This window comes from Heptranchias perlo, chromosome 5 (assembly GCF_035084215.1).
Source record: "Heptranchias perlo isolate sHepPer1 chromosome 5, sHepPer1.hap1, whole genome shotgun sequence".
Taxonomy (NCBI): Eukaryota; Metazoa; Chordata; class Chondrichthyes; order Hexanchiformes; family Hexanchidae; genus Heptranchias; species Heptranchias perlo.
Genome location: NC_090329.1, coordinates 78848496 through 78860692, shown reverse-complemented (window position 1 = coordinate 78860692; position 12197 = coordinate 78848496).

The following is a 12197-nucleotide window of genomic DNA, read 5'->3' as shown; positions in this document are numbered from 1 at the left end:
CCGTGCTCCTCCAATTCTGGCCTCTTGCACAGCCCCGATTTTCTTCGCTCCATCATTGGCAGCCCTAAGCTCGGGATTTCCCTCCCTAAACCACTCTGCCTCTCTACCTTTCTCTCCTCCTTTAAGACGCTCCTTAAAACCTAACTCTTTGACCAAGCTTTTGGTCACCTTTTCTAATATCAGTTTATGTGGCTCGATGTCAAATTTTGTTTGATAATTGCTCCTGTGAAGCGTCTTTGGGATGTTTTACTCTGTTAAAGGCTCTATATAAATGCAAGTTGTTGGTTTTGTTTAAAATCCTTTATGCTTCTAAGGTAAGAGCCTAGTGGTGACTCCTGTCAGGGCTGCATTATACACTTTTAAGAACCATCGGCTACTATTGTTTTCTTTTAATTGCACCATTTTTATATAGTGCAACTCTGAACCAAAATTATAATCTCATCATGAAGTAATTAATTTTGGACATAAATCACAAGCCAACATTTCCTGCACAAACATATTGAAATTTTTGGGAGGCTCAAGCTCTGGTGTGAGTGTATTAGATGGCAGATCCAGATGATATAAACAGTGTTTTCTTCACTACATCAATCTATTTGAAATAGCTGTGTTACATTTCTGCAGCTTTTAGTGTGTGTAACAAGCTTGGTGAAAATTTTTAAATTGTTCTTCTTGAATTCTATTGTAGGTGACATTTGCTTTCCTCCAGAACGAATCACATTCATCTCTGTTGAGAGAATTCTGAAGATCTTGCTCTCAAGCATGTTTGATTGAGCAAGTTTTCTATTTTCCTGTGCTAATAAAGGTGTTGCAAAGCCATGTAATGAATTTGTGCTCTATTTTATCAACTGTACTGTAAAAAAATTATAAGTTTACAGATACTTATAAAATTCCCTGTGATCAATATGAAATTAGCTTTAAGCTGCTAGAAGAATTTAAATATGCATTGTTAGAAAACCTGTTCTTAACAAATGGTGCAATTGGGATAGGATGACACATATCTGCCACCAAATACATCTAGGTGGACTATGTTCAAAAATGTGGAAACTTATATTTCAACATTCCAATAATAATCTGAAAAATAAGATCTTTTCCCACTACAGTTATTTACAGGAAGGTCTCAGGTTCAATCCTTGACCTATACTGAGTTGGCTTTTCTTAACTGGGCGATGGTAGAAGTCCTACCATTAACCTTAGCACCTATGGGTCAGGGAGGGAAATATTAGCCACTCTTTCCATTCCTGATTGTTATCCGGTGATCCCAGTTGGAAATGTGCATCTAATGTGATAAAATGTGATAGTATTCATTGTCAAAGCTCACATATAAATAATGGCTGCTTGGATGAAGTACCAGAGGGTAGCAAGTACCAAGTTGAACTTTACCCCAGCAAGGTGTCAATTGGGTATAAATTGGTCCTGGGCAATAGCGAGTCAGCAGCCCATTTTGCACTCGGTCCGATTTTCTTTATCAGACGGAGTGCAAAACAGGCGGCCAATTCGCACTCGCCAGTTTTGCATTACAGCCCATGATGGATTTATACCCTGATGCCTTTTAATGGAGGAGGGAAGAAAACTGGCTGGGAAAAAAAAATCAATCTTATATTATTTATTTCTTTTCCTTTATCAATATATATTTACTCTCGTCATCCTTGTTGCAAATTTTTAAAATTCAGATGAATATAATCCAAAACAGTTAAAATACATTAAAAAAATACAGATTTGTCAACAACTATTTTCTATCTTATCACATCTGTGTATGTATTCTATTAGAGGTACTGTACATCATAAAATTAAATTATTTTGTTTGGCAGAGAATGTACTTAATAATTATTGCATTCTACAAAATAAAATAAATGTTTTTTAAATGTTCCTTTTTAAAATATTTTAAGAGTGAACAAAAATCCTCTCCCAATCTGTTAATATCATAAACTGGTAAACGATATAATAATGAGCTAATCCTATTATAAGATTTAAGGTCAACTGGTATGCACAGAGTTCTTTGTCCATGATAGTGAAAAAGCTCCAAATTGGCCATTTGCCAAAATATAAGTTCCAATTTAAAATTGTGTTAGATACCAACGCCAAAAAGGAAAAATGCTGAACTAACCACAAATAAGTAAAGTATAATCCCTAGAACAAAACTACTTTTCTATAAAGTTGAAGTCATTCTTATCAACTTTTTGTTCTATTCTTATAGAGCATTGGTAAAGGACAACTGTTTTTCCAGGCCTGCCATACTGCACCAATTGCATCAATACAACATGGTGTCAGCTTCACATCAATGCAAACTGTGTGGTATAACTCTGCTCCAAGAAGCAAGTAAAACTGTAACTCATGCACAACAAACTTTTTAAACTTATTAACAGTAGCAAAGGTCTGAATGTCCTGTCCACTTACTGAATCTGAAATAAGCACCCTTAATAATGAAAATAGTGCTTCATACCTGTTTAACATACAGCAACCTGGTATTGAGGTGTTGCTCACATATATGCAATATATATATTGTGTGTGTAAAAGAGAGAGAGAGATTGTTACAACTACAAAAAAAGAAACATCAAAACCAAGCATCAAATGTTTCTTATTTGATTCAGAGCAAAGTTTTGGCTACAAAAGTTACAAACAAATGTTTGATTTTGTTGGTTGTGGGAACAATCAATATTAAAATATGAATGATTAGGATAAATGAATAAAAACTGAAAGCTAACACAATGGCTCACTCAGAAATTCTGCAAATGAAAGTAGATAAACAAATCAGAAGATTTAACTCAGATTTTGGTCATGAAATTTGCACTATGTTGGAGCTTTCTCAATGGTATTTTTTCTTCTTTCCATCAGAATGGATGCTAAAGTAGCTGTACAGTTTGGTTAATTGTGTTATTTTGTTTCCATGTTGGTATTTGGCCAGTTTAAAGTGTCTTATTGGCAAATGCAAAACCCTAGATGATAATTCAGTTCATTGCAGAAACACACGCAACATTATCATTTTGATTCAAGTGTACAATTGTGATAATAATGAGACTATTCAGAATGGTACATAAAACAAGACAGAATTCAAGTCCTCAGATATAGCTTAAGTTCTACTGAAAATAAAAATTAACTTCACAAAAGACCAAAATGCTACAGTATACTTCTGTCCCAAATCTTCTGCAAAAAGCAGAGTGCATAAAGCAATGTGATCCATCGAACCAGGAGATGCAGGCCACATTCTCAATGATGATCCTCTCTTGACTTTCCTGGCAGACTAACATTCAGAAAAATAATTTTACTATTTAATATCTAGTACGTTTAACACTAAAAATGTCTCTTTTTTATGAGTATAATAGCCAAGAAATTGCTTTTGGTGAGCTATTTCTGGGGGTACTGTAGGTTATTAAAGGTCATATTTTCCAACCGGCATTGTTCTTGTACAAATGTTTAACGCTTTTGTACTAAACTCATCTGTGTGTTGTTTTAATGCACATTTTAACACATTTCAGATTAATGTTCATGTTAAAAAAGTGCACAGAGGAACTTAGTAGAAATGCATTAAGCATTTGTAAGAGAACTGCATCTGTTGGAAAATATGCCCCTAAAAATATCTGGAAGAATTAATTCTTGCTAACCTGGGCTAAAATGTGAGCTTTATCTCCCAAACAGCAGAACCAACCAATGAAAAGGAAATAACACTAATCCTCTAAATCAGCTGTGAACTCCTATTAGATACCAGTTAAGCACTTGAAATAGTACTGGGAATGCAAACAAAATTGCTGAAGAATTGAGTGCTGTTGCAAGAGGAAAACGAGTTTGATAGGCCAGAATCTGTTAGGTCTCAGGGAGAGAAGCCACACAACTTATGGGACTGTTGACCAGCCCCACCCCAAAGTGTCTGTTGCATGAGGCGTAAGAGCAGGTAAATTAAAGGAGGCAACGCCAGCCTGTCACCAGCTCCAGATGTGACTAACTCACATGCAATGCTCTTGAAATGCATAGCCAGGGAGGTCTAGGACCATCAGAATCCCAGCAAGTTGATATGGAATCCCTCCAGCCAGTCAACATAATTATTCCTTCCACAAGGGATCACTTAGGAGTGGTAGGTTAGGTGTTGCGCATCTGAAACAAAGCAAAAGCATCAAGCTGCCAACTCAAGCTGCCAACATTGACACACACTACACAATAGGGGAAGTAAATGCTCGATATTTGGTATTTACATCACTATTCTGGGGTTTTCGAGGCTCTTTTGCTGAAGTTGCAGCGGGTGAGCAGAAGAATCCCCATGGAAATTAACCCTCTAAGTATCTTCTGCTGTAATATAACCAATGATCAATAAATGGTCAGCACAATGTTTAAGTCAAGTGGAGGGCAGATATGGTTGCCCTTTTAAGAAATGGATTAGCAGTGGAACACCTTGGAGAGCATTTGGAATTAGTCCCTGGTGCACCAGTCTTCCTTGCTGCATTGCTGGTTCCACTGCCAATTCCACATTAGCATTTTTTCCATCTTACTCTACCATGATTTGCCATCCTTGTTATGCATGCTGCAGCTTCTTTTTAACAACAACTTGCATTTATACAGCACCTTTAATGTAGTAAAACGTCTCAAGGCATTTCACAGGAGCGTAATCAGGCAAAAATTGACACCAAGGTGATTTTAGGATGGGTAACTAAAAGTTTGGTCAAAGGTGGAGAGGCAGAGAGGTTTAGAAAGGAACTCTGGAGCTTAGGGCCCCAAAAAGAGAAGAAATTGCAGGAGATTCTGTGGCTACGACAGGGCATTGAGCATACAGTAGACAATAATTATTCTGGAAGCCCTGGGGGCTATCATAATATAAGTCTGATCCAGATCAATCCCGACATGTGAAGCGCTGCTTCAAGATTCCGATGGTGAGTTTAACAATGGCCCCGATATTAGTGGAGAGGCAGGATAACACCAGAGGGGGGGCGATTGGGCGCGTGGGTAACCCACCCAATAAAATCTGTCCGTTTCCCACACGATCGCTGGTCAATTGGAACCACTTAACATGGTTGCCGGGTTTGCCGTCCGAAAGCAGCGCAGAGGGCAGGCTGCGGACCTGAATCACAGGCTTTCAGCTGGAGGAGCTCTATCTAAAGGGGAAGTCCTCCAATGGCTGTTCCTGGAGCAAACACCCACACACCACAATGGTGCAGCACAGGGGAAAGGCTGCTCCTAGATTTAGCGATGCCTCACTCCAGTTGCTACTGGATGGGGTGAGGAGGAGGAGCTATGTCTTCTACCCGGCGGACGGGAGGAAGTGGCCTGCCTCTGCCACCAAGAAGGCCTGGCTTGAGGTGGCAGAGGAGGTCACCAGCAGCAGCAACGTCTCCCGCACTTGGATCCAGTGCAGGAAGCACTTCAGTGACCTAACTAGGTCAGCCAAAGTGAGTAGACTTACTCATTCTCTTTATTCTATCTTCCACATTACTGCCCTCACCCCCCAACTCATTCTGCACTGCCAACACTACTCTATCACATTTCTCCCCACACCCACTTAAGGCTTATCCTCAATTTACCTGCAATTCCTCACCTTCCCATTACTCAACCCACCACTACCACTCAACCCTATCCTCATACAATGTCATGGCTCTGTCTCATACTCAGATGCATCTCTTTCACGGTCAGTCGCACCCAAGCCAACAGGTGCTGGAACAGGTGCCACACGCACTCTCCACAATAGCGCAGAGAATGGAGGAGTCCAACTCCTGCATGAGTGGAATGGTGGCACAGGTATGGGAGGGAATCTCTGAGATACTGTCGTGGGTAAGTGCGAGAATGTCTGCGATAGAGGGAAGGCTAGCTTCAATGGAGCTTCAAGCACGGCTCACAAATGAGTCCATTCAGGCCCTGACAACGGCCATTTGGACTCAGGGTGAACAACATTCTGCCGTCTTAAACAGGCAGGCAGATACACTAGCACTGGCCTTACAAGGCTTCACACAAGTCCTCCAAACTGTTGTCCAGCAGAGTGGTAGGAATGGTGTGGGACTGGCCCAGGGGAGGGGTGATGGCGAAAGAGGACATGGAAGTGGGGACGCCACTCAAAGCGCTCCCACGTCTCACCCGTTGCCCCTCTCTCAACCATTACCCACAATGCTGCCTCCTCTCCAGGTGGCCGAGACTGACCCTGCACAGGTGCAGGTGGAGCAGTCTTTGGAGGGGCCCTCACGGGCACCAAAACCCAGAGGGCGTAGGCCCAAAACATCTAATTGGTCAGGGTATGAACAAGAGCAACCTGCCACTACCTCTGCTGCAGCCACAGGGGATGCACCACATAGAAGTCGTCGGAAGCAAAAGGGGAAGGTTTTGTAAGCACAAAGGGTATGCACAAGCGTGTTTGGCAGTTGGTCATGTTTTTTATTTATATGTGCTTTTTGTTACACTCACATTAAATATTATTATTGTTAACACTATTGGCCATTCTTGACAGTCAGCACGGATTTGTTAAGGGGAGGTCGTGTCTGAGTATCTTGATTGAATTTTTCGAGGAGGTGACAAGGAGGATCGATGAGGGTAGCGCAATTGATGTAGTCTACATGGATTTTAGCAAGGCTTTTGACAAGGTCCCACATGGCAGATTGGTCAAAAAAGTAAAGGCCTATGGGATCCAAGGGAATGTGGCAAATTGGATCCAAAATTGGCTCAGTGGCAGGAAGCAAAGGGTAATGGTCAATGGGAGTTTTTGTGACTGGAAGTCTGTTTCCAATGGGGTGCTGCAGGGCTTGGTACTAAGTCCTTTGCTTTTTGTGGTATACATTAACAATTTGGACTTAAATATAGGGGGCATGATTAAGAAATTTGCAGATGACACAAAGCTAGGCCATGTGGTTGATAGTGAGAAGGGAAGCTGTAGACTGCAGGAAGATATCAATGGACAGGTCAGATGGGCAGAAAAGTGGCAAATGGAGTTCAAGCCGGAGAAGTGTGAGGTAATGAATTTGGGGAGAGCAAATAAGGCAAGGGAATACACAATAAATGGGAGGATACTGAGAGGTGTAGAGTAACAGAGGGACCTTGGAGTGCATGTCAACAGATCCCTGAAGGTAGCAGGACAGGTAGATAAGGTGGTTAAGAAGGCATATGGAATGCTTTACTTTATTAGCTGAGGCGTAGAATATAAAAGCAGGGATGTTATACTGGAACTGTATAAAACGCTAGTTAGGCCACAGCTTGAGTACTGCTCACAGTTCTGGTCACCACATTACAGGAAGAATGTAATTGCACTAGAGAGAGTGCAGAGGAGATTTACGAGGATGTTGCCAGGACTGGAGAATTTTAGCTATGATGACAGATTGGATAGGCTGGGGTTGTTCTCTTTGGAACAGAGGAGGCTGAGGGTGATTTGATTGAATTGTACAAAATTATGAGGGCTTAGATAGAGTGGATAGTGTCAGCTTCACCTCTGACTTCTGAGCGGTCCGAATCGCTCCCACTCCCTGGGTTCTAGACCTTGGACTTATTTGGGGGTTGCGTACTCCAAGGCGGCCTTCGAGACACACGACAACGCAAAATCGTCGAGCAGAAATTGATAGCCAAGTTCCGCACCCATGAGGACGGCCTCAACCGGGATCTTGGGTTCATGTCACGCTACACGTTACCCCACCAGCGAACAAATGTTATCTGTCTTTAATATAACGGGTCAGTTGCTGTCTTTTCTATGTTTCTACCTCTCTATCTCTGTTTTTTTTTGTTTGTTGTTTTTTTTGGTGATTTGTATATTCTGTGAGACCTGGCAGGTAACACCTGTCTGTCTGCACACTGATTGCCTTGGCAACGGGCAGTTGAAAAAACTGTCTGTACTCACCAAGCATTGTTCTGTGAATTATAAATGCGATTTCATTTCGAGGATTTCATTTTCACATCGTTCACCTGACGAAGGAGGAAGCCTCCGAAAGCTTGTGAATTTAAAATAAAATTGCTGGACTATAACTTGGTGTTGTAAAATTGTTTACAATCTTTCAATGGGAGTGATTGTCGACCCCCTGCTGTCCGTTTTGCATTAAAACAGAGATATGTCTGAAGCTCCACGGTGTGTGTGTTGTTGATTTCGTCTGGTGACCTCTCACCTATCCTTCCATTTTAGGTTTTTAGTCAATGGCCAAAGTTTTCCCTTACTCAGAGTTTTTTAGGGTTTTTCTCTGAGTTTTGGGGGATCTGTGAATTTTGAGAATCTTACAATAGGAAGGACCTATTTCCCTTAGTGGAGGGGTCAATAACCAGGGAGCATAGATTAAAAGTGATTGGTGGAAGGATTAGAGCGGAAATTAGGAATTTTTTTTCACCCAGAGAGTGTTGGGGGTCTGGAACTCACTGCCTGAGAGGGTGGTAGAGGCAGAAACCCTCAACTCATTTAAAAAATACCTGGATGTGCACCTGAAGCGCCATGACCTGCAGGGCTACAGACCAAATGTGAGAAAGTGGGATTAAGCTGGGTGCCTCGTTTCTCAGCCGGCGTGGACACGATGGGCCGAATTGCCTCCTTCTGTGCCGTATATTTTCTATGATTCTATGATTGACTGGCTTCTGTAATAAGACCCTTTCATGAGGTTCACCATGAACGCCGACACTTGATGCCACTGATTGGGTCACTCTACAGTGGGTGTATGTGTAGTTGTAGGACTGTTTTGTGCGGGAGGGTGGGTGGCGTGGTGTGGGCGCTGCTCTATCCAGGTGGTGTGAGGACTGGACTCTTCACACTGTCTGATGTTAGGAGAACCATTCACATATCAGTGACTCCCTGGCCTCACGAGCAGCCAGGTGAGCCGCTGCTCTGCCCATGGGTTGCTCCTCCTGCTAAAGCGGCACCCCTCTCTGTTGTGCCATGTTGTGCAGGGTACAATACACGACTATAATGCGTCCCACTCTGTCTGATGCGTATTGATGTGCTCCTCCAGAACTATCAAGGCACCCGAGGTGCATCTTGAGCAGCCCTAAAGCATGCTCAATTGTAGACCTGGTGGCGATGTGACTGCCGTTATAGCGACGCTGTTGCTCGGTGATGGGGTTCCTCAGAGGTGTCATGAGCCACGTGTGCAGGGAATATCCCTTGTCCCCGAGGAGCCAGCCCTTACGGGTGTTCGGTGTATGGAAGAGGGACGAGATGTTGGATTTCCATAGGATGAAGGAATTGTGGCAGCTGCCAGGGTATCTGGTGCACACGTGAAGGAATCTCTTGCGGTGGTCACAAACGAGCTGAGTGTTGATGGAGTGATAGCCCTTCCTGTTGATGAACGGTCCTGGCTCGTGTGGAGGTGCTCATATTGCTATATGGGTGCAATCGATTGCACCCTACACCCATGGGAAGCCAGCCACAGCGTGGAATCCCACTGCCCTCTCCATCTGGCTGAGGTCGTCCATGGGGAAGTTGACGTAGTATGAGGCCCTGCAAAACAAGCCATCGGTGACCTGCCTTATGCACTTGTGTGCAGACGGCTGAGAGATCCTGGCGATGTCCCTGGTGGCACCCTGGAATGATCCGGAGGCAAAGTTGAGGGCAGTGGTGACTTTGACAGCGACAGGTAAGGGGATGCTGCTCGGGCCAGCCGGAAGCAGCTCAGCATGAAGGAGGCTGCAGGTGTCTGCAACTACCTGGTGACTGACTCTGAGCCTCCGTATGCACTGCTCCTCAGAGAGGTCCATGAAGCTGAGCCTCGTTCTGTAGACCCTGTGGCGAGGGTAGTGCCTCCTGCGATGTCGCTCTCTCTGTTGTTGCCCTCCATGCTCTTGTGCAAGCGCCTGTGGTGCAGCACTGTGTTGTGGAGCTCCACGTGGCGAGGCTGGTAATGTTGCTCGTCCTCGAATGTAGTGGTGAATGCAGCCATTGCGCCCCCCCCCCATCCTGATGGTGTGAGTTTGACGGGGTCCGCAAAGTGATTAAATATGTTTGAACAGCAGAGTTTTGGGTGGAAAGTAAGAATTTTGAGTGAAAACACAAAGATCTTGCAGCCAAAACTTTGTCTGAAGTGACAAGAGTGCCCTGCTGCAATAAATGATGTTTTCTCCCCACCTGTCAAATAAGCATTTGCATCTCCCACTGGCTGCTGGCTGAAACACGTTTGTCCCACAGCACGGGAAACACGCTGAGGATCCTTTAAATTCTCACCCCTGCCAAAATGCCGAGTCAATCAAGTACTTCAAGTGCTTCAACCAGCTGACAAATTATGCAAAGTACCATCCCGCTGGCTTTAATTGCCGGTGGGACCTCCGCATTCGGGAGGCGCGCACGCACCTGGACGCGTCACTGGGGAACCCAGAAGTCGGCGGGTTTGAGCTGGGCTCCGAACCCGCTCGGGATTTCAGCGATTTTCAGAGCCCCCCACCCCCAACGCACCTGCTCCTTCACCCAATAATCGAGCCCAATAATTCTGGTTGTAACATCAGCTTAATTGTGTCTATCCTCTGCTTCTGTCTGTTGTTGGCGCATTAATGTCATAAACCATGACTGCACGGGGTAGCCTTAGTCTCCCTGGTACCATTCATTCACTTCTCATAGATAATTGCCTTAAAATGATGGCATCATGAGAGCTTTTAGGGAAGCAGGAATTGACCTATATAATTCTGTGATGGTTTTCCGAGATTTTTGATTATTTGGTTTAGGAGGAGTTTCCAGTAAATTAATATTACAATGCTACTATTAAGCTAAATTCAGCTCTCAAGGGGTTAAATCTACATAACACACAAGCTATCTGGGAAAGCATATTTGACCCAACAACTGAGACCAGATGAAGTACCTGTCAGAATGGTATTTCTTGCATAACATAGCAGTTCATTTGAACACAGCAGGGGATTGCTGCCAGGTGGCCCATACCTAATAAGGTAGTACCAGGATTGATTGCTAGCTCAACGGAACAATCTCTGACACAGAGAGCTGGGACAGGTCAGAAGTCAAGTCTTTGGTTTCCTGTTGAGCTGGAACACAAGGCAGTCTCCAGAAATTTAGAGTGGAATTACTCAGAGGGAGATATCTCTCTCTGTAAGGTTAGAGCCAGTCAGTTCAGCTAGTACTGACTTGTAAAGGTGAAATTTAGCCTGAATTGGCTAAGCTTGTGTAACTTACTATTTTTTATATAATGCGGAGCAATAAAGATTAGTTTGAATTCCACTGAAAACTGTATTCTGTTCATTCGTACATTGCATGTAAAATAGACTAGCTTGTTGGATTACAATTGACCTAATCTCACTACAGTATTTGCTGGCGTGGACACGATGGGCCGAATGGCCTCCTTCTGTGCTGTAAATTTTCTATGATTCTATTTATCAGTCTCTCATGGCTGGATGTGTAAGATTACAGTATCCAGTTCACACAACAAAAGGTTCCATTGTTATGACCCACAGATTATGCTATTGTATGACTAGATACTGTATGGATCCCTGACACCGAAGTTCTTAACACAGCTGACATGCCAAGCATAGATGTTTTGATCATGAAGGAACAGCTGTAATGGTCAGGTCATGTGGTGCGAATGTCTGATGAACGAATTCCAAGGATATTTTATGGCGCATTGACAACTGGAGAACGATTTCATGGTGGTCAACAAGAGATACAGGGCATGGTGAGGGGATGTCAACAGGGGAGTCAATGGGCGCATGGGTAACCCGGAAAAAAATTTCCTACCTATTCTCAAGCAATCGCGATGTAATTGCTGGTAAATAATGCGGCTTCCGGGTTTAGCATCTCCAAGCTGTGCAGTGGGCGCACTGCGCACCCCAATGACATGCTGTCAGCTGGAGTATTTACAGAGCCATTGCATGAATGGCTTTTGTGGGAGTGAGAAGTCTATGTTGAAAATGGAGCAGCAGAGGACCAAGCAGCGCCAAGGTTCAATGACTCCTCACTTGAGGTCCCACTGGCCAGGGTGAGGAGGGAGACGCTGTACCCAGCGGACAGGAGGAAGCGCCCTGCCTCTGCCACCAAGAAGGCTTGACTCGAGGTGGCAGAGGAAGTGACCAGCAGCGGCACCATCTCACGCAGTTGGGTTCAGTGTAGGAAGCACTTCAATGACCTGACCAGGTCAGGAAAAGTGAGTATAGTTAAGTTTCACCTGCATTCTATGGTCCACATCGCCCCCTCACACTCTGCCCTGCGAAGCCTAGTCCATCACATCACTCCTCACACCCACTTAAGGTTCATTGTCAACTTACCTTCACTTTCTGAGCACTTCCTCACCTCCCCATTTGTGAACCCACCACTACCACTCACCCCAATCCTG